Genomic DNA, 24,003 nt, shown 5'->3' with positions numbered 1-24,003 from the left:
TCTGATTGTCTGGTTTTCTGATTATCTTACTCTTCTGTGAATGTCTTTTCTCCGAATGCTGGAAACACTTAAATTCTGTACCAATACTTAGCATGCGTTTATGTGTTTCTCATTCTGTTCTCTCCTCGATACATATGCATTTTGTCTGTTTAACAACATTGTAAGCATTTTTAGGGCATAATTATTTTCCCCTACAAATTTTGTTTTTCTCACATTCTCAAGCAGTGTGATAGACACATAACAGATATTTATTAAAAAATAGGGAATGTATTCTAATTCATACTATCTGAGGACCTGGCAAAATATTGGGCCAATTCAAATCTGAATCCAAACTCTGCGAATTAAGTCAGGGAGTTCCTAAAGTCAGCACTTTCTAGACTCATTTTCCCTAAATCATTCCATGGCAGGAGAATTGTATGTTACCAATTGACTGCAGAAGCACCTATGATGCAATAATAATTTGAACCCAGTGGCTAATTGAAGCTATTTCATAAAGGGTGTATACTTTAAAGGGTGTAATTTCTTTCATTTAATGTTAATCACTCTTATTCCATTTACATAAAGGAAACCTCGGTTAACACCAATGTAAAGTGGAGACGTGTATTTTTAATGTAGTTTAGTCCAAAAACATTCATGGGTTACTATCTTCCCTTTCTCCATCCCATTACTATTTTATACATTATACATTATATGAGTTAAAAGTTCTTATATATTCTATTAATGAAAATAACACCACCAAGGCTTCAGCAAAACAGACCATAATGTGCTTTCCTTTCAGAATAGTGGTAAAATGGGACTTCCCTGGCGGTCCAGTGGTTAAACCTCCATGCTTCCACTGCAGGGGGCACGGGTTTGATCCCTGGTTGGGAGACTAATATCCTGCATGTCACGTGGCCCCCTCCCCCCGAAAAAGGTAAAATAGCAAAAGAGTCAGCACAACAGTCTAGGCTGAGGTAAACCTGAACTTTTTCACTGTACCTGAGACCTCTGATCTGTCTCAGGAGAAGCACAGCGTGCAGCCATGCACTTCTTCAAAGTACAGGCAAACATTCTAAGAAATATTCTAGTTCAAATTTGTATAGGGAAACTTTTATCAAAAGACAAAACAATTTACAAAGTGTTTCTCTATTCAAACAGGAGAACTTGTTTTGTTTGATCATGTAGAGCAGTTTGTTTCCCATTCTCATTTTTCTAATTATCTTCCATATAAAAGAAAGAGCAGCAGTTCATAGCAACCATTGTAATGACCAGCAATCTAATCCCACATCTTCACCCTTTGACCGTGGAACAGCAGCAGGACCACTGAGATGACAGTCTGTTTATTCAATTAAACTTAGGTAAGAACAAATTCTTAGGGGCATTTCATGAAACACTATGCAGAATCTGATCAATAGAGATTTAGTTTTGTTATATCCAAAACAAGCTGCAGGAATCTTGGGGAATGGGTTTTATTTTTAGTTCAAGAGCAAAGAAATTACAAATGGTTCCTCTGAGTATGTATCACATTTGCTATAGATGACAACACATATTTCAATCTAGCCAGCAAATCAATTTATAAACCTCTGGGTGAGTTTATGGTTGTTACTTCAGAAAATACCAGTAGTTTCTCAGGGAAGATTAGCATTTTAATAGACTTATAAAGCAAAAATACTTTTGCACAATCATCAGATTCAATCACAAAGTTATAAAAGGCTAGAAGCTAAGTGTAACAACCTTCTCAACTCAAGAAGCTCCATTGAAGAAAGAGTTTTAGTTATTAACTTGTTTGGTTTATTCCAAAATGTGCCAAATTTCCTTACAGTTCCAAATATGTGCCAATATATTAAAAGAGCATATACATAATAAAAAATACAATTGCTTGGCAGTTGTGAAAAGTGCTAGATATCATCACTAGACAAGTAATTCAGATTAAAATTATAATGTTTTACTGATTAAAATAGCAGGATTTTTAATGAAATGATAACATTTGATCCTGTCTAGGATATTTATTGTTACATTCATTGTAAGAATGTACATTGGTACTCTGCTTTTGTGATGTAAATTGGCTTTATATACCAAAAGCTATTAAGTCCCATTAAATCATTTGACCTAGAACTTTTACTTGTGGGACCCTGTCTCAAAAAGATAGTCCTGAATCTAGAGAAGATGGTCTTTATAACGATGAAAAATTGGCAACAACTTAAATACCCAATATTATGGAGAGGATAAATCGACTGTAAATCATTTATCTGAAAAAGTTTAATGCAGTTTCTAGCAAATCCATTTAGGGCTTGTCATGACATAAGACAAATATTTGTTTTATATTATTAAGGGGACAATGCATGCTACACAAGGTCAGTTTACTGGGCTTCGTTTAATTTGCTTGTCTAGCCTCCTTTTTCTGTAAGTAGCTGACAGTTGTTTTGGAGCAAGACCTCCTCATGGCTTTTTGCCCATGTGGTCTGGCCATCCCTTGACTTTAGCCTTTTGGGCAAGATTCTCCAGTGAGATTGTTTTGCTCCAGCTATTAAAAATGAGACATGCTCTTTCAACTATGCATTACTGAACAGTTGAATGTAATCTTGGAGCTTCTGGTGACCATATTTGCCTCTGCACTGAGAAAACTTAATGATAATGAAACCAACACAAAGAAAGGCAGAGCTAAGAGATAGAGAGAACCAGTATCTTGGTGACATCATTTGATAACTTGGCTTGAGCTATGCCTGAATCTAGGAGATCCCTGGACTTTCCAATTACATGACCTAACAAATCCCTTTATCCTCAGCAATTTTGTTTTGTTTTGTTATGTTTCTCTTAAGCCAATTTGAGTTTGGTGTGTGTGCTGAATACAGTTCTAAATTATATGGATATTTATGCTGACATTTCTTTTCATAAGTCTGCCAACAATTTTGATAATAATGGGAAGTAGTCATTTTATGTAAAATTAGTCAGTATTCTATGTAAACAGCCTTAAGAAATCATTGCTAGTAATCGTCAATACCTATGAGTTGCTTCTAAGTTTTAATAACCTTTTACCCAGAAAAAAGTCCATGAGTTCATTGGAATTAAAGGGGTTTTCCCCTGAGAATTAAACTCCTGAGACCCAGATGTCTTCTATAGTTGACTTATTTTTAATTTGTTCATACACTTCTAATCTTCTATTTTAAAACCATACACCCTCTTTTACCCCTGTAGCTTCTGTTATCTTCAGCCATGTAAACTTAACCCAAAATGCCTTGTTAGGGCTTTATTAATGTATAAAGCATTGCTACCAGTCCAAAATCTGTTGGAATAAATTGGGTCACCTAACAGATAATAATTTTATGATTAAGAGGCTATTTTGAGGCCTTGAATTTATTCGTAACCAGTAATTTCTGCAAGTTAGCTATGAATAAATATCTTTTATGAAATTTGTCACTGTATTTCTATAAGACACATTCTTTGAAATTTATAGAAAGGCTTATATTCTTGACACCTCTTAAGCTAAAAACTAAAGAACTGCAATGGTCAGGTGGGTCTTTAGACTTAAATCTTGCACCCACGTCCCCTGAATTGGAAGGCGGATTCTTAACCACTGGACCATCAGGGAAGTCCCTAATTAAAGTGGTTTTATTTTCTCATTGAGAAATCAAATTCCAATGCAGATTCAAAGTAAATATTTATTGGTGGTTGTACCTTTGGCAATAATATATTACAAGACATCATCTAGTTCTTTTTCCAGAACGTTTTATTTCCCAAACCTTCTTGGCCTCTAATTCCAAAGAAGCTGTTATATATATATTTATATATATATATATATTTTTTTTATATATTTATATATATATATTTATATATATTATATATATTTATATATATATTATATATATATATATATATATTTTTTTTTTTTTTTGCGGTACGCGGGCCTCTCACTGTTGTGGCCTCTCCCGTTGTGGAGCACAGGCTCCGGACACGCAGGCTTAGCGGCCATGGCTCATGGTCCCAGCCACTCTGCGGCATGTGGGATCTTCCCGGACCGGGACACGAACCCATGTCCCCTGCATCGACAGGTGGACTCTCAACCACTGCGCCATCAGGGAAGCCCCCAGCTATTTCTTTATTCACTTACCTGTATAACTTCAATATGCACTGTAGGAAATTCCTGTAACATCTACAGAATCATACCACAGCATGCAGACAATAATAAGGAGTAGACACAACACATCTGTGAAAGTGCTGCTGTGGACCAGAGCGCCAGACCTCAGGCAGAACTGCAGTGCTAGGTGTGACAGACTACACCAAAATGCTTAGATGGGGAGATAACTTCTGATAGATGTGATTGCAGATGGCTGTGTATTCCTGATTTGCCAATGGCAGCTGAGGAGGCATCACTTCTTTGAGTGGAGTTTGTGCACACACTATCTATGTTTGTACCCAGGGCCAAGACAGGTTAACAAGGCCAAGAAGGAGGGGAGGACATGGGAGTGGGTAATAGCCAGGGAGGACTTCAGAGCATTAACATGGGGGGAAAGGGAGGAGGGCTGAGGATTGAGGGTGCTCCCCGTTGCTTCTGCCTATGTGTCAAGTGGCAGTAGAAATTTTGAAAGCTGTGAGGAAGAGCTAGTGGTACCCCACCCTCCCCACTTATAGGAAAACCTCTTTCCATTCCGAGGTAATTGAATTGAAGGAGGAGGACTGACCTGAGAATAGGAGGAAAGCAATTGTTCTGCTGCTCCTCCTCCTGTCATTTTTACCACTTGCCTCCTGACTCTTCTCCAAATCACGTTCATCCACGTCAAGGTGGCAGCAGAATATCCTGTACAAGTGCCAGCTGTCGGGAATCTGCTGAAGCCACCCTGTGCATCCCAAGCTGCCCTGTTATCCAGCCACCACCCGTGACCATTGGGACTGCTTCTGATGGCTGTGGCCTCCACTGCCCCAGGGAGCATCTTCTCTAAGCAGCTTCCTTTTCTCTTTCCTGGTGAGTAACAAGCAAAGGGTTAGGGAGTTCAAGCATGTTACTGTGTGTTTCCCTCCTTCAGTCTGGGCTTGAAAGAGAGTAGGGTGGGGCTTACCTGGTGGCGCAGTGGTTAAGAGTCCGCCTGCCGATGCAGGGGACTCAGGTTCGTGCCCCGGTCCGGGAAGATCCCACATGCCGCGGGGAGGCTGGGTCCGTGAGCCATGGCCGCTGAGCCTGCGCGTCCGGAGCCTGTGCTCCGCAACGGGAGAGGCCACAACAGTGAGAGGCCCGCGTACCACAAAAAAAACCCCAAAAAAAACAGAGAGTAGGGTGGTAGTGGAAGGCAGAGAAGGTAGACTGGGAGAAAAAAAAAAACAGATCTGAGAAAAATTCAGGGAAGAGTTGAAAGACTTGAGACCTGGGATGGCAGGTGTTTGGTTTGCTCTTCAAGTTTCCACTGCCAACCTGTTAGTTTTTCAAGGGAATCCCCTGTTCATTCTTGCTGTGGTGTTTTTCTAAGGAGTGATGGAATGAATTCACTCCTCAGCCATTTGACCCAGGAGGTTCTGAGGTTTGCTTTTGCTACTAGTAAATAAGCTGTACTTATTTAACATACTTAGTTCCACTAAGCTGCGAGAAGAGGAAAAGGATTCTGGGTGGAGAGGTGAAATACCCAGGACTTTTTTTTTTTTTTATGAATTTATTTATTTATTTATTTTTGGCTGCATTGTGTCTTCATTGCTGCACGTGGGCTTTCTCTAGTTGTGGCGAGCCGGGGCTACTCTTCACTGCAGTGCGCGGGCTTCTTATTGCAGTGGCTTCTCTTGTTGCGGAGCACGGGCTCTAGGCACGTGGGCTTCAGTAGTTGTGGCACTCGGGCTCAGTACTTGTGGCTCGTGGGCTCTAGAGAGCAGGCTCAGTAGTTGTGGTGCACGGGCTTAGTTGCTCCACAGCATGTGGGATCTTCCCGGACCAGGGCTTGAACCCATGTCCCCTGCATTAGCAGGCGAATTCTTAACCACTGCGCCACCAGGGAAATCCCTCCAGGGCTCTCTTAATTTTACCCAGGAAGAGCTAAAAGAAGAGCAGAGCTCTCAGTTCAAGCACAGCGTTTAACTTGAAAAAAAATAATAAAGAAAAATGTGACAGTCTTGAAAAAATACAGAAACTTGGCTTCCACTCAGGTTTTTAATAGCTTTGTAACTGTGTACTTCATTCCCTGTTATTAAGAATGAAAACATTGGGACTTCCCTGGTGGCGCAGTGTTTAAGAATCTGTCTGCCAATACAGGGGACACGGGTTCGAGTCCTGGTCTGGGATGATCCCACATGTTGCAGAGCAACTAAGCCCGTGCGCCACAACTACTGAGCCTGTGCTCTAGAGCCTGCAAGCCACAACTACTGAAGCCTGTGTGCCTAGAGCCTGTGGTCTGCAATGAGAGAAGCCACCGCAGTGAGAAGCCCGCACACTGCAACAAAGAGTAGCCCCCACTTGCCACAACTAGAGAAAGCCCGCGTGCAGCAATGAAGACCCCATGCAGCTAAAAATAAATACATTTATAATAAAAAGAAGTAATCATTATTTTTTAAAAAGGAATGAAAATATTATAAGTCAAGTAAATAAAAAGACTCATTTTTTTAAAAGTGGTTATTTAAAGTGGAATAAAAATGCAACTTTTTAAATTTCAGTTTTTAGTATTATCTGCCTAACAGAGTTATTGTAAAATTACAGACAGTTTAAATAGGCTGACAGGATATAGCCAATAAACTTGCGTTGAGTTAGAAAAGAAATATACATCCATAATATGGCTGATGGTTTTCTTTCCTTCTCCCAAATAGTGGGTCCCATAACTCTAGAAATATGTCCTCAGAGAAAAATTGGTTATAAAATTGACCTATCTGTTCTAGCTCTATTTTTTAATTGCATTTTAATTAGTATCTGTATTGATGAAGACTGTTTTTTTTTCTTACTCTTTTCTTTTTGAAATTTATTTAATTAATTTATTTATTTTTGGTTGCATTGGGTCTTTGTTGTTGCACACGGGCTTTCCCTAGTTGTGGCAAGTGGGGGCTACTCTCTGTTGCGGTGCACGGGCTTCTCATTGCGGTGGCTTCTCTTGTTGCGGAGCACAGGCTCTAGGCACGTGGGCTTCAGTAGTTGTGGCACATGGGCTCAGTAGTTGTGGCTCTCGTGTTCTAGAACACAGGCTCAGTAGTTGTGGCACACGGGCTTAGTTGCTCCACGGCATGTGGGATCTTCCCGGACCAGAGCTCGAACCCATGTCCCCTGCATTGGCAGACGTATTCTTAACCACTGCACCACCAAGGAAGCCCTGTCCTAGCTCTGTTTTATATTTAAATAATAACAAAACTGTCATTTGGAAAAACAGTAGAAGAAGCAACTAAACAGAAAATGCTAAGAAAAGTAAGTAAAATAGGTTTTGAACTTACATTCACTTTTTCTCTTATTTTTCAGATAATCTCTGTCTTCTTTCCTTGAGTTAGGTATATAGCTTGTTAAAGCAATATTTGTGTCTTGAATTTAATTAAAAATCTTTACCCTGTTGAAGTCTACTCTCTAAATTTTGAAATGTATTTCTTTTGAGACTAGTTTTGTGAATGAGATCATTTAGACTTTGAAGTTTATGCAAAGCCAGTCCAAGGAGTAATTTGAGATCAGTGAATATTTACGGACGTTGGTCTTCAGGTGGTTAAAAACATCCTCGAATATTTTCTTGACTTAACTACAGGTCAAATTGCTTGGGGCTGTGAAAATGATGATTTGTGTACAAATGTGTGATTATTGTATTCCAGAATTAAGTACTTTCTTCATGCTAAGAAATCAGAATGACATTTACAAATGGTCTTAGAGATGATAAACTCTATATAGAGTCAATGGTTTGTAACATTTTCTTGAAAGGATGCAATACAATTCGGGTTCTAAGAACTCTCTTCATTTTAATTTTTTAATTGATACTAAATGACTGTTGTGTCCCTAAAGCCACTTTCTTTGCTGTTTCCTTTTAAAATGAATATGAAAAATATTGAAGGATTGGAAGATTAATTTGTTTCTGAAATTGACAATACTTTTATCAATAAGACAAAACTGTAATGTGAAAGTTTAATCAAATGTAATTCCTGATTTTTTCCCCTTCTTTTGAGATTTGATTATTATTTTGGGATGTTTGTCAGAAAATTTCTCTTCAAGTTCCTTCTCATCTTCAGGCTGAAGCACTTGTAGGCAAAGGTGAGAAACCATGTTATGAATTTCGTGGTTTTAACTACTACATTTAGCTTCCAGCTGCTCTTGTAAAGTTTGGGATAAAAGCCATATGGTAGCTACTTGCATTAAAATTCGACATGAAATGAAAGATAAACTACTTGTTTTTTGGTAGTGGTTAGAAACAAAGTACCACGTTAGCTGTACACTTTTCTTGCCAGAAAAATGAGCAAACATCAGAAGGCTAAATTATCTTAGTTTAATACAAACAGAGGCACCAAAACCAGAAACATGTTTTAGTTTGCTATGACTGATCTGCTTCCAAGATTCTTTAATTGATTACATATAAAACAGATGTGTCAAAATTGAAATGCCCCAAAACAAAATTTATGCTTGAGTTTGATTACAATGACCAAGTACCCATCAAGAATTTATGTGATCTATTTCACAGAATAGCTTCAGAAAGTCAAATAAAAATTTAAGTAGTCTTACTATCACAGCCATACCTGAGGCGTGGGTTGGTTGTTCTGAGTCCAGGGGTAACATTCCTTTCATTAGCCTTAAGTTTACATCTAGAAAAACACACCTTGGGCTTCCCTGGTGGCGCAGTGGTTGAGAGTCCGCCTGCCGATGCAGGGGACACGGGTTCATGCCCCGGTCCGGGAAGATCCCACATGCCGCGGAGTGGCTGGGCCCGTGAGCCATGGCCGCTGATCCTGCGCGTCCGGAGCCTGTGCTCCACAACGGGAGAGGCCACAACAGTGAGAGGCCCGCGTACCACAAAAAAAAAAAAAAAAAAGAAAGAAAAACACACCTTGTATACAGAAGTGGTATACTTCTGTATACTTTACCCAGTGCTTTGAGGTTTTGAATTAATCCCTTATATCTTTTAAAAGCACTTAAAAGGTACACAGTCTATACTCTAAAGACACATAGTAAATATGGTAAATATATTAAATATGAATCAGTAAAGGAAATATTTTGATACAACCACTAAGCATTATTAAGTTTGGGGTTTATTAAGCCTATAAAAGATTTTATAGAATTAGTACTTGCAGTATTACTGAGAAATATTACTTAAGTATAGACCAGTTTTCTTATTTTTTGCAAGATAGTTTTAACTATCACAGATGATTGCAAACAAGTTCAAAATCTGACATCATACAGTTTACTACATATAATAGAAAACAATACATTTGTACATATACATGAGTTAAAGTGGAAACAATAAATCCAGTGACATTAAAAATATTTTATGTCTGTTCATAAATTATTTTATGATGAAAGCAGTGGAAATGGTGACTCCATCAATTTAATTACTTAATTTTTATGGCCTCTAAGTTTTAGAATAGTAATTACTCCACACATTCCAAGCATAACCTTGCCTTTTTTGCTTCTCATGAACTAACTGGAGGTTGTCATTCCTGTAAAACTTGTTCTATTCTTGTTTCACTTTACAAATTACAGTGAAATTTCTTCCCTGCAGTGAATCTGAAGGAGTGTCTCCAGCCTAATTCAGTCAAGCGATCCTGACTTCGGAATTCTAGAAGATGGCTCCATTTACACAACACATGACCTCATTTTGTCTTCTGAAAAGAAGAGTTTTTCCATTTTGCTTTCAGACACTCAGAGACAGGAACAGAAGGAGATAGAAATTGTACTGGAAGCAGGAGGAAGGAAGGTATATTAGGCAAGACTTAAGCACAATAATCTGCTCACAGGAGCCCTTCATCTCATCTATTTCCTTCTGTGCTAAAATTATTGCTCTTGAATGCTCACTTGTTTGTCTATTCCACTTATAATTAACAAACATAAAGCCTAGATGGTTTTAAGGAATAATAGGGCTATTTACAACTGGTGTAAAAATGAACAACGCAGTAGCCAGGGAGCAAAGTCAGAATATCAAATGTTTTCAGGTGTGGCAATAAGAATGACCTACCTAAAAAAGAAAAAAGAAAAAAGAAAGAAAAAAAAACCCAACAAAAATAAATAAATAAATAAATAAAAAAGAATGACCTACCTGCAGAGCAAGGCAAGGTGGGTCAGTGAAGATTCATTCTGGCTGGAGATGTGGTGCTCCACCCTGAGTGGCTTTCTCCCAAGTAACTATGGATTTGAGTCTCTCTTTAAAGAGGAGATGAGATCATCTACAGTTTATTTCCATCTTAATAGAACTTTCTAAGAGGTCCCTCTCTTCAGAGAATGCAGTAGGGCCAGTCCACCGGATTGGCTTGAATGTTCTGACTCTAAGCTCGTCTTCTTGCAGTGAGGACTCGATTTATAAGAGACTTTCCCAGATAAATTTGTTTTGATTACAAGAACTCTTCATCAAATTTAGAATATGCTTACATATTACATATACTTTACATTTGTTATACATTTAGAATAAGGCTTACAAAATATTTTTTTATGTCCAAATTGTAAAGAGTCTCCATATCACATAAAATAAAATATGCTGGAACACAGGCTGACCTGTGTGTCTTTATATAGGTATAAAAATGCTTTGCACAGTAGCTAGTATTTTAACAAATTTTCATCGTACCACTTCTAGTGGAATAAAATCAATTCTTTAATATTTGTTAATGGATTATCTCTTTTTAGGCGGGTCAATATTTCTCAAGAGAGCATCTTTCACCAAAACCCTATAAAGTTCTGGTTGGTTAAGTGACAAGTGATTAAATCAGGAAATAGGTGAAACTGGTTCTTACTCTGTGTGTGTGTGTGTGTTATTAATAAAAACAGAAATTATGAAAAACAGAAATTGTTCAGGCATTATCCATGATATTGTTATATACAATCATTGCTGATTTTCTTCGTGTTACTATATATGTGAAAATCATAGTATCTAGAATGATACGCAATGCTATATTTCTTCACTTTAAACATTTTGACCTTTTCATCAAAAAGCCAAATAAATAATTGATAAATATGTATATTTACATACATGTGTATGTAAATACATAAGTTCTCTGCTGCTTTTATAGCTTCTTTATAGGAAGAAAAGCTCTAACACTAGCAGTCATTTTTGTGGAGAAATAAAAAGCTGCCTGCTCTGTATGTTGTGATGTACACTTCATTTCTTATTCTGCTGATAACATGCTGTTTATGGATTTTTGAGGTCTTTAGCTGCTTCTCACTGGTCAGTCTGCTGTCTCTTTTGGCTTCTTATTAAGATCATTGCAAGAGGGAAGGGAAAGAGAATAATTTATAATTAAAATAAGTTACTGGGAATTCCCTGGCTGTCCAGTGGTTAGGACTCTGCACTTTCGCTGCTGAGGGGATATATATGGTCAGGGAACTAAGATCCCAAGAGCCGTATGGTGTGGCCTAAAATAAAATAAAATAAAACAAAATAAAATAAGTTACTTCACTCTTTTTTGACATCTTTTAAAGGACAAAGGAATAAAATAGTTGGAATTTTTGCTCAAAGTTGGCCTTTTGTGTAATTTTCCTTCAGAATTACTTGTGTTTCTCTAGTTTCCATTAACATGCTTAAGATTGAATTGACATTTAGAAACACCAACTGCAAATCAACAAAATTCATAAAGTATAACAACCAGATGTAAACATGGTGAAAGTTGTAAAATCTCTTGAGACAATGTGGAATAGAAGCCTTCTCTGTCAATGTAGAGGTTAAAATTAAAATAGTATGTCTTTGCTTTTCTATCAAGTCAGTTTCATTTACTGTTTTTTACTGGAAAGCTTATTTCTCTGGATATTAGTGGATCTTCAGTATCTGCCACTTTTGCTTTTAGTCTTGGACAAGTCACAACTTCAAGAATCTGTTTTCTTCTCTGTTTTATGGGCTGCTAATTGTTGTCTTATCTACCTCAAGGCTGTTGTGATCATTAAATGCCATAATGCTGGCAAAATCACCATATAAACAGTAAAGCTGTCTACAAATATTCTAATGGCAGAGATCAAATAATGCACATATTCCAGAATTTTGTCCTCAAGACTGGGGCTTTTGATGGGATTTTCCAATTCTTTGCTTTTACCTAAGCTATTTGAATGTTAAGTGTTAATAAATTATTGTTGTTTGAAATAATTTGATTTCCTTGATTATTGGGAACAGGGTCTAATTCAATACATATCATTACTGTGCTCCCATTTGCTCTATTGCCCCATGTTGTATTGTTTAATTTTGTCTGGTAAAGATTTTTCTGGATGAGTCACACCATTATTGCAGTTGAAGGAATTTGTTTTAAACCATTCAATGCATCTAGTCTTTTAGGGATTTATATAAGGCCCTTTTGCAAGTTTTTTTAAAGAAGAGTTGTATAAGAAGTGAATTTTCTTCAATAATTCCAAGTTATTTTATGAAAGAAAGCAGCTGCAAACACTCTTCCTCTTTGAATGTTGAGGAGAGTCTGTACCTTTTATAAGTTTATAGGGAAAAATCAGCTCAATCTGGTCCCTTCTTACCTATCCAGCCAGAGCCTTACTATCTTGTAACATATGATTTCTTTTCCAGACACACAAGTCTATCCATTGTCTTTAAATTCATGTTGCTAGTTACATTCCGTACACACTCAGCTTTGGTGTCACTGCTCTCTCCTTTCCTCTCCCCAGTCTACACTCAATACCCCTCTCTACAAGGGTAAATTCAAGCCCCATCTTCTGTTGACAACTGTTTACACATTCCCAAAGATGAGAGCAATTACAGAGATAAAGGCAAATTATAGTGCAAAAGGGATAAAAGAGATGAGGTTCTTCAAGCTACAGAAGAATTCAAGGGGAAAATATCACAAGAGTAGACACAAGAAATTTAAATAATACTCTTCTAACTTAGCTAAAAATATGACTAATTCTACTAAAGTATAGTATTCTATGTATAGGTATTGTAACAATATTTAAATATATTATTATTGCTTTTAATATAGAATAATGGGAACTAGACTGCAAAACCATTAGTTGTATTGAGCTTTCTGAAACTGCTGCTTTAGTGACTAATTATGAAAATATTTATAATTAGTTTCTTTATCATATGAATATTAGTGGATTCTCCAAGGGATCCAGGCTGTGGTTTAAAGTTCAGCTGCATTTCTAGTTTAAATCATCTTTACAATAATTATTTGAATTTTTATTTATTTTGGAGATGCTCAGCACATTAATAGTGAAAAATCAAACTAGTACCTGAAATAGTACCGGAAACAAAATCACTACATCTGAAAATCAGTGGAATGTGGAATAACAATATTTATTTGTAGTTGAGCATCAGGAGCTATTTTAAACTACAAGTGATTATACAGCGAGAAGTAGATGATCATTTCCATTGAAGAGAAAAACTAGCAAAAATTAGTGTAAATTACAGCAGGATGGACTTAGGTTAGATAGGGAGATGTTTTAATATCAACGTGATGAAGTAGGAGAATTCATTACAAGTGGTCCCATAGAATGTTTAAGACAGTTTTTACAGAAGGCAAACTTAAGGGGTGGTTTATTTTCCTTAAAAAAAAAAAAGATGGATGGAATTGAATGCAACAAGCTATTTACTGGTGAATTACCCAATGTAAGGCACTGTGTTAGGTGCTTCAATCACACAAATATCCTAAGTCTCAGGCTTCACCCCTGAGGACAATTGGAAACTAATAGGGACATAAAACAATTACATAGTTTTCTCTAGCCAAAACTCTCAAAATGACAGCAGTTTAAAGAAAGAAAAAATTACATCAAATATGAGGGGAGGGCTTCCCTGGTGGCGCAGTGGTTGAGAGTCCTCCTGCTGATTCAGGGGACACGGGTTCGTGCCCCGGTCCGGGAAGATTCCACATGCCGCGGAGCGGCTGGGCCCGTGAGCCATGGCCGCTGAGCCTGTGCATCCGGAGCCTGTGCTCCGCAACGGGAGAGGCCACAGCAGTGAGGCACGTGTACCGCAAACAGACAAACAAAAATATGAGGGGAGAGGGAGGGATTGATAGGAAGACTGAATAGTGTGGTGGTGGTGAAGTGGTGATAATACCCTCCTGAATCCCTGAGTGCAGAATTTATTAAGATACAGGGATCAGACTGACAGAAATCAAAGTATCAGTTTTATTACTGAAAAAACCCAGCTGGAGGTTGTTTGGGGAAAAGTGAAAAAGGGAACAGAGAGAACATGAATGGTTATTTCAAAACCTTCTGTCCTAGAGATTGGAGTGGAAATTTCTTCCCCTCCAGGTTAGCATGTGAAGATGAAATGTTTCCTTTCCACACAACAGTGAAGATTTTGTGTTACTTTGGTAGATGATAGGAAGATCACTGAAAAGTCTGATTAGCTAATATCATGATTAAAATTGTGCTTTGTGGAAATGAATCTGACTCCTGAGGGCTACATAGTTTGGAGAAGGTCAGTTAGGACAACTGTAGGAAAGTTGGTAGGACATGTGTGTAGGATACAATATGAAAGGATACATTTGGAGTCACATGAGGATAATGGCATTGAGTATAGAAAAGAGAAGTGAATGACAGAGACACAGAAATGCTGTAATCTCTAGAACCTGGCAACTGATGAATATAAGGCTAAAGAGGGGGAGGAGTTAGATTCCTGAGATTTTAATCCTGGTTCATTTTAGAAAATGGTTAAGGAAGGGAAATCAGGAAGGCTAGTTGTGGTAATGAACTGAGTTAACACAGACTTCACTTTGGGCAGGTTTAGTTGCTACTGTCAGTGAAGAAAATCTGTTTAACTCAACAACCATTTACCAGAAAACTTCAGAAATAATTTGATGGTATTTAAAGAAAAAGGGCATTAAATCCTCATATTTGGGACCAAGATATATCATTTTGAGATAGAGTTTGGAATATATATATATATATGATTTTATTAGCATTTTTACTACACAAGAAATACATGTTACTGATAGAAAAATGAGAAAATACAGGTAGAGAAAAGAACACAGTCGAGTCACCCAGAAATAGTTGATATTTATATGTGTATATAAATCTACAAATAACTAGAATCATATTTTGTATAAACTTTAGAAAAAAATACTTGTTATTAGCATGACTAGGGGAAGTCTACATGCATTCTAACAAGCAGAACTGCATGCAGTTAATTCAGGGAACAGAATAGCCTCCTTCAGCTGGAGTGCATGGTACTTGGTGAGAGAATAATGAGAAAGGATTGAAGCCATAGGGCAGGCATAGTCTGTGCTGCTGTGTTGTCTCTCTGTTGCATAAGTTCTTAGTTACATAGGCCTTTGCCAATGATATTTTAAAATATTACATCTTTCCCCAACCACTAGGTTTAATTTTGTGCCTAATTTGTTATTCAAGAATTAGCTGATGGTGTTTGTCTACCTTTCAGATCTATGCCTATGCAACTACTGTGGACGGTTTTGCACCTGAGTACCCACTCCCCTTACTATTCAAAGTTGACGATGATAATGATAACGCCTCATATTTTGAAGACAACTGACTGTCTTTAGTGTGCCTGAGAATTGCCAAACCGGTAAGTTCACATCTTAGGAAAAACATGAGAATTTTGCTTCAGTTGAATTCTTCATTAATGTTTTAGGCACAGTTATGCAAAACATTTTTAAATGCTTGACTTTCATGGATAATCTACATAAAACTTTGTAGTCTTATAAGATCATAGGCGTTTCAAAGGCAAACCTTTTTTGTGCTCATTTTCTAGGCACATGTAGAAGGCAGCTAACTGATACACAAAGTTACTAACTTTGTTAGATTAATCCGCAATGACAGACAAAGGCTGTTTATATTTTCTATTTTGATCATGTACATATGTGTCCCAGATGTATTTATAAAGCAATAGAGCATTTGAATCTTTATAAAGTCGCAATACATTTTCAAGGACCCAGAAATAGATTATGGTATGGAAATGCTGATCTGGCTTATAACAACATATGCATTTCTTTACTTAGCTTATTTCCCAAACAAATTGAAAAAATTTAAAATTGGTTTGATGCTCTCAGCAGCCAAGATTGTGGCCTCATCAAACCAAAGGGCATAACAAGTCTAGTTCATTCTCAAAAATCACAAGATATGTTCTTAATTTCTATGTGCATATTTAACATTATTTTGTGTGCACATTTAATATTATTTTCCCACAATAAATGGTTTGCTAAAGTAACATTACCAATACTCTGATTTCTGAGCCATAAAGCTTGTCCAAATGATATTCTGACTGTTGCATAATGTTTGTCTTGTATGTATTAACAATTCAGCACATTTATTAAAATATAAAAGCATAAAACCTTTGTTATCATATGCAAAGCTGTGCTTTTCCTTTAACACTATCAAGTGGGATATTAAAGAAACAAGATATACAGAGAAGGTCCCATCAAAAAATGGTCCGTGTACTGGATTGAGAGGAAGAATTTGAGAACCTCTGTTACCAACGGTGGGGTGGATGTTCTCACACATGCAGAACACAGATTATGTTATCCACAGTAGCCACCTAACTGAAGTTTCCAGGTTAGGGGAACTTGGAGTTGTGGGAGAGCATTTAGATACTTCTCCACTTATCTGTAAAATCAGTCAACTTGTGGGGTTTTTGGGAGAATATGCCACAGCAATGCCTTGATTTTATTTTTGTTTGTAATTCAATTATATCGCTATCTTAAGTTGTTGACAGTATTGGATTTATCTAAACAGGAACTTCAGTGAGAAAAGTGACTGCCATAGACCTCGATGAACCTGATACTCTACATACTCATCTGAAATATAAAATCTTACAGCAAATTCCAGACAATCCAAAGCATTTCTCCATACATCCAGACACAGGTGTCATCACCACAACTACACGTTTACTGAATAGAGAAGTAATGAATTGCTTAGTTAATTTCTCAATCACTAAACTATGTGTAAACTGATCATGAACTCCCAAAGAAGTTACAGTAAGTATTTTCATTTTGTGTTCCTTATAAAATTTTTAGAAACTGTCCTTTAATTATAATATTGCTTATTTTTCCTTTCTTTTTTTAAATTTCTTTAAAAAATATTTTTGGACTTTTTTCTAGATTTCTTTCTTTCTTTTTTTGTTATTTTGATAGATTTTAGTCTCTATTCATTTATTGTTTTGGGATTCTTTCTAGTTACTCAGTTCATGAACTAACAAATCCGTATATAATATACTTTGAGAAGGTGTTGCTAGATAATATGATTATACCTTTTGACTCAGATACTCAGAGTAACTGCTCCATTATAGCCAAATCTCATGTCCTAGTAGTCTTATTACTGAACCAAACTCAGGCCCACTCGCCCTCTGGCAGTAAAGCCAATCTACTGACACCAAGTTGTAGTGAAGGAAAGTGCAGCTTTATTGTAAAGGTGCCAATACAAGGAGAACAGGTGGCTTGTGCTCAAAAACTCCAAACTCCCCTAAGGATTTTAGAAAAACCATTTGTAAAGGCAAGGTGAGGGAGGGGCATCCCAGAGTATGTGATCAACTCCTGCACAATTCTCTGATTGGCTGATGGTGAGGCAACAGGGTGGTGTCATAGGGGTTAACATTATCAGTCCTTAGGCCTGTGGGCTATGAGCTCATGGTCATCAAGTAGTTAACATCTTCCATTTGGTGGGGGCTTTTCACATCTTTAAAACAACTCAGGAACTGTGCATCAGATACTATTATCTAGGCACTACAGAAAGGAGCTAAAGCAGAGTATATGGGGGAGAAGTCTGCCCTGGGAAGGCCCCATAGGGTCCTGCTTGGTTACAGTCTATGTGATTATTTTGTATACTTAGCTTAGAGGGACTTTTGCTAATTTAGTTATCACTGTTATCCCATTTGATAATAATAAAATAATGAGAAATAGTCCATTTGAATTTATTCAAACACTTATTCTGTATTTCTATTAGTATTTAAACTTGTAATAAAAAAAAAATGAAAGCAGGACCTTTCCAAAGGAAAGCGAGAAGAAAAATTTGTTGAATCTTAAAAATGAACAATTTTACATTTGATAGTGTTTGTCACTATAGGAAGCTATTTATTCGTCGTTAATACATTAGCAACAACTTTTGGTAACATTTTATATATAAAAATGATTTTCCCTTTTGTGCTAAAACTTGGAAACATAGTTATGTCCTCTATATATATATATATAGAGAGAGAGACTCATTATGGTATGTTTATTGAACAGTCATTGAACTATGATGTACATCGCCAAATGGTTTTGCAAATTGGTGTAATTAACGAAGCACAATTCTCTAAAGCAGCAAACTCACAAACTCCTACTATGCACATTACAACTGTCACTGTTAAAGTTAAAGACCGTGATGAGGGCCCCGAATGCCAACTACCAGTAAAAGTTATTAAGAGTAAAGATGGCCTCCCAGTGGGCACAACACTCCTTGGATACGAAGCAGTGGATCCAGACAGCGGCACTGCTGAGGGCTTAAGGTAATGTATTTTCAAAATTTCCTTCTTTTTAATTGTGATGATAATTGATTTCAAATTTGGGAACACCCTATGTATTTTAGGATGACGGATTTTGAGATTATGTCCACTCTTTGGTTTGAGCATTTACATTTGATTTCTAAAAACTAGGTATAAGAAGATAAGAGATGAAGATAACTGGTTTGAAATTAATGAATACACTGGTGACTTCAAAACCGTAAAAGTTCTAGATAGAAAATCAACATTTGTAAAAGACAACCAATACAATGTTTCCGTGATTGCAATGGATGCAGGTGAGTGCAATTTTCTAGAAATAAAATATAAATATAGGACATATTTTAGAAAATCTTGGAGCTAAATTTAAATTTGTTTGTTTCCAGATCAAAATTTAATGCAAAAAATGTTTGCATTATGATTGCTTAATTGCTTGGAAACCACCCAATTTAGGTCCCAGTGCATCACTAATGCAAAACTAAGAGGTGGTGAACGGCCGAAGTCCCAGTTTCGAGGTCCATATTATTTGACTTCTTCCATGGACATAGTGGCATCATCAAGGATCCCTATTTTTCTCAGGAGTACAGATTTAGATTATTCTGATCTGAACTTGCTGGAGGGATTCAACCCACCTTCCACAGTTGTGTTCAGATAGATTTGTTCTGAGTCTCTCTTACTGGGGAATAAAACATTTATCCTATTTCCTAAATAAATGGTCAAACAATGATTTTTAATGTCTTTTGCTGAGGTTTACAATCATTCTCCAAGGTTAATCCTAGAACCTGTTTTGTGAAGAACTGTTCTTCAAACGTCCTAAAGTAGAGATCTCAAAACTCTTTTGAATATATCCTTCAAGCAGTAAATCATTTTTGAATATAGACCTTTGCAGTGTAAGCCCTGTCAGTTGGCTTCTCTTTTTGTAATGCAAGTGCCTGACTTAAGCTTTGATTGATATCTCAAATAAACACATTGCTAACCACAGAACTAGAGCAAGAGACAGGCTGACCCTCACCCCATCTCCCCAGGCTCCTTTGTTTTAGAGATCTTGGTTGATTTCAGTAACTCACCATTTGGGCTGCTGGTTTTATCTCTTCCTGTGCTTTAAATTCCTGCTCTTGTGTTTTAAATTAAGAGTGAGCCTGTGAAACCCAAGGCCCCAGCCTCCACCTCAATAAAAGGAGAATCCCAGGTGTCACTCCCCTTGCCCCACCCCGTCCATTCCCCACAAACTTACTCTTGTTCTGTGGCCCCATGTGTGCCAGGTAATTTCCAGGACTTGTAAGTAATAAACCTTTTTTTTCCCAATGTTTCCTGATCGTTATTACTTAGGACATCTTGCAATCATAAGAGGAACCACAAGGGCCAGTTCAGCTACAACCTTGGTTATTGATAGGCTGAGACCAGTCCATAACCACTCCCATATATTTACTACTGTGTTTATTTATATACATATACTACTATGCTAATGTATATATCATAAAAATAGATACTAAAAGAAGATGATAAAAAATATAAATAGAAGTTACAATATGGCATTCCACCACACCAATTACTCACTCATTTGGGGTAAATTTCTATTAATGATAAAGGTGAATGAACTTGGGCTTTTATGACAGAGCCTATGTTTTTGACTATCTGCTTAATCCAAGATGGTTTCCATTATTTTTATGGTTAGCATATTTTTATACACTAGATGTTCATAAAAACAAGCTGGTAAAGCAATGTTGTGGTCTTTTTCTATAGAATCACTGAATTTCTTTAGCAGGAATGGGCGAGTGTATGAATAAACACACATCAAATCCCACGGAAATAAACAAAAGTTGGAAGTAAGTCATGAAATGTTTCATGTTTATTCATTTTGCCCCTTGATATTTTGACAATAAGATAAAGACAGATGTTTTCTCACATATTATACCCATACATTTTTCTATAGCTTTACACTAAAAGCCACATCTATGAAAAAATAGATTCTCTGATGAGAGACAAAGGTTAAACTAATGAAGATACTGCTGCTTATGATTTATAGAGGAAGGGCAAGCCAGTTCATCTACGTGTGTCCCATTCAGGTTTTTTCCTTACTTCCTCTCTCAGCCTTGGTCTATTCCTGTTAACCCTGGGATGGAAATGGTCTGTTGCACATCATAATCAGTGAGATGACCAAGCAGTTTGAAAGAACTATGCCCATGAGCCAAAAATTTTTAGATTTCAAAATCTGAAAGAAAACCTCAATTTGAATATTATTACTTAATCATGTGCATATGATCTTCCTTTCCTCTTGATACCTCTCACACAATCTTTTAATGTAATTCTTTCAGTATAAGTAGGAAAAAAAATCTACTAAAGAATGGGGAAAACATTAACTGAGAAATATAGTTAACATTGCCACTCCTTTATAATCCTGGTGATTTGCTGCTTCTATATAGGCGAAAGTGAAATCTGAATGGTTCAGGAACACAATTATGATGTCAAACAAGGATTTATATTTACTCACTTATTCCACAAATGTTGATTGTCTTTTAAGTTCCAAGTACTAGGCCATGAAAATTAGGATTCATAAGACAAGGTCAAATTTTCATGCAATATCAGTTGAGGGATTATTATGTTCTCATAACAGATTCCCTGGTATGAAAATTTTCCCCATCAAAGAATGTATGCATATCATGAGAAGTGGAAATCAGTTAAAGAGTTGCCCACCCAGATTAAAAAATAAAGGGAGGAAACTTCACGGAAATGCAGAAGCTTGGTGATAGAAAATGAAATACTTTTTGGAGAGAAGGAAAATATGGAAAACAGAGATGTAAGAAATTAACTTGGTCTTTTGGTGACAAAAGAACGTCTTTAAATACAGTGATCATAGCACAAAGAAATGAAATGTCAAATCTAAACTTTGTGAGTCTATGTCCCAGGCCCATGGATAACTTGGATGTGCTCAAGAAGTAAAGATAAAGGTGCTATAAATGTTAATGGAAAACCGTATGGTGTCATGAAGGATTTTGTTTATTTGAACTTTAATCCATTTAATATATGCTTCCAAGGGCCAAATATATAAATAAGTACTTATATTTCCAAATGAATGTTTAGTTTTGATGCTCATAAATATTTTATGATGATGATCTAGGTATTCCAGCTTTCTTCGAATCTAGTTTATTTCCTTGTATTTTTTGTGTCAATATTCTTGTCAGTCAGTCAGGCTGGTTTCCCTGCTTTCACTCTAGAAAGCACCGTTTTATACACCCTCCACCTAGAATTAGACTGCCCCTCCTGTTTGAAATTCAGGTCCCTTTGCTTCTTCAAATGAATGGCAGTGACATCTTCTGTGGTAGCTCTCACTAGTCTTTGTTCAGTTTGCACGCGGGCATTCTCTAGTTGGCAGTGAGTGGGAGCTACTCTTTGCTGTGGTGCACGAGCTTCTCATTGCGGTGGCTTCTTTTGTTGCGGAGCACGGGCTGTAGGTGTGCGGGCTTCAGTATTTGCAGCATGCAGGCTCAGTAGTTGTGGCGCACGGCCTTAGCTGCTCCGCCGCATGTGGGATCCTCCCAGACTAGGGCTCGAACCCATGTCCTCTGCACTGGCAGGCGGACTGTTAACCACTGCACCACCAGGGAAGTCCCTGTTCAGTTCTTCTATGAACACCTTTTACGCCCTCCTTCCCTGGGAATAATATCGTAATTATCACAGGTGATGTGTCTTCTCTATAAAAGGGTGCTCACATTGTTTCTCATGTACATTATTTTCCTCTAGCTAGACTCTGAACTCATTTTCATACAAGGACCCTATCATTGCTAAATATCTTTTTTACCAAGCATCTGACAGAGATCTTGGCATGTTTGCTTCGTGTAGGTACTGATATTTGTCACTCCTCTGTTGTTTGAGAGCCCTGTGAATCTCCAGGTCCAGGTTGTGAATTTCACTACCAAGAGCTTTGCAAGTTCAAGTGCATAATAGGCACCTGGAACAATTAGTTTTAATGTATTATAGAAACTTGAGTTCAAAAGTTTACAAATGCTTTTTTATATTCGGCTGTAAAAAGAATTTTCTTAAAATAAATATTTCAGGGTTGTCATGTGGAAGAGGTGAACATTTTGTGTATAGTCCAAAATAACCCATGAAAAAATTGGAAATGATTAAGGGGTGTATTATAGCTTGATAAGAAAGAACCTGAAAACTTTCTAGTGGTTAATTAAAGAGTTCTCTACATGGAGTGGGCTGATTCATAACAGTGGACTTCCAGTTCCTGGAAACTTAAATAGCAATGGAGAACTCTTGCATTTCAGAGTCCCTATTGTTGACATGTAAGTTTAGATTTTAGTTAACCCAAGATGTACTTTCTAGCTCCAATATTATGACATTCCTTACTCACCGATACTTGGCATTTGCTTATGTGCTTAATTTAAAATAAGGTTTAGAAGTAGACAAACATACACACTCAATTACCTTCTCACAATCTTCAACTATTATCAGTAATTACTTACTTTTTGCTCTATTTCTCAGAAGTAAGGAAAAATTTGCAATCAGTCTTTCATAGTTTTAGAAGGCATCTAGGACTTTGTTTTCAGCTGTGGCTTTGACTACTATCCATTTTAACAATTTCAAGTTTTCCCCTTTTTAACAACATGCTTAAAACAGACTGTGATGGAAAATAATCATTTATGTGATGAATGTTGGTTGAATTTTTTTTTTTTTTTTTTTTTTTTTTTGCTGCACTGCGGCATGCAGAATCTTAGTTCCTCAACCAGGGATCAAACCCACGTCCCCTGCATTGGAAGCGCGGACTCCTATTAACCATTGGACCTCCAGGGAAGTCCCTCTATTTCTTTACTAGATTTCTTAAAAGTGAGATTTCTATTGTTCCTTAAAGAGAAATAGTTCTCTGCTTAAATTTTAAAAAGTAAAATCAGAGCACACATGTTGACTCACAGGTAGTATCTGTAACTTTTTTTTTTATTAAAAAAATAAGAGCTTCTTTTTTCCCATTATTCACTTCCTTGTTAGGGTTTGAAGTTGTTACTTGTATTCAAATTTATTTACAAATTTATGGCAGTCCCAAATGTTTATATGCTACTGCAGATTTTTTAAAATAAAAATTGTATCTCTCTTTATTTTTTAATAAATTTATTTATTTTATTTATTTTTGGCTGCGTTAGGTCTTCGTTGCTGTGTGCGGGCTTTCTCTAGTTGCAGCGAGTGGGGGCTACTCTTCATTGCGGTGGCTTCTCTTGCTGCAGAGCATGGGTTCCAGGCATGCGAGCTTCAGTAGTTGTGACACGTGGGCTCAGTAGTTGTGGCACACAGGCTTAGTCGTTCCGCGGCATGTAAGATCTTCCTGGATCAGGGCTTGAACCCGTGTCCCCTGAATTGGCAGGCGGATTCTTAACCACTGCACCACCAGGGAAGCCTGCTGTATCTCTCTTTAATTTCTAGATATTGTAAAACTTGTTCAGATAAAATAAGAATATACTGCAGTTACCTTATGTAAGTGATTAGTTTAAAAGTCACTTTGAATAAATTAATTTTTTAGTTATTCAACAGA

At 36.9% G+C, this 24,003-nt stretch overlaps 1 pseudogene across 1 annotated transcript in view; it reads left to right on the top strand.

Moving 5' to 3' along the window:
* Window positions 1-4,631: 4,631 nt before the first annotated feature.
* The window catches only part of LOC307062458 (desmocollin-1-like), a 40,149-nt pseudogene continuing 20,777 nt past the window's right edge, over window positions 4,632-24,003 (top strand). Inside the window, exons 1-7 of the transcript in view lie at window positions 4,632-4,939; window positions 8,080-8,164; window positions 9,624-9,818; window positions 15,426-15,569; window positions 16,736-16,902; window positions 18,223-18,482; window positions 18,630-18,776. The product of the transcript in view is annotated as a desmocollin-1-like (transcript). The remainder of the gene's footprint in view (window positions 4,940-8,079; window positions 8,165-9,623; window positions 9,819-15,425; window positions 15,570-16,735; window positions 16,903-18,222; window positions 18,483-18,629; window positions 18,777-24,003) is intronic.

Source organism: Hyperoodon ampullatus (assembly GCF_949752795.1).
Source record: "Hyperoodon ampullatus genome assembly, chromosome: 13".
NCBI lineage: Eukaryota > Metazoa > Chordata > Mammalia > Artiodactyla > Ziphiidae > Hyperoodon > Hyperoodon ampullatus.
The sequence above is the reverse complement of the archived record's forward strand: the minus strand, read 5'-3'. Positions and strand labels throughout refer to the sequence as shown.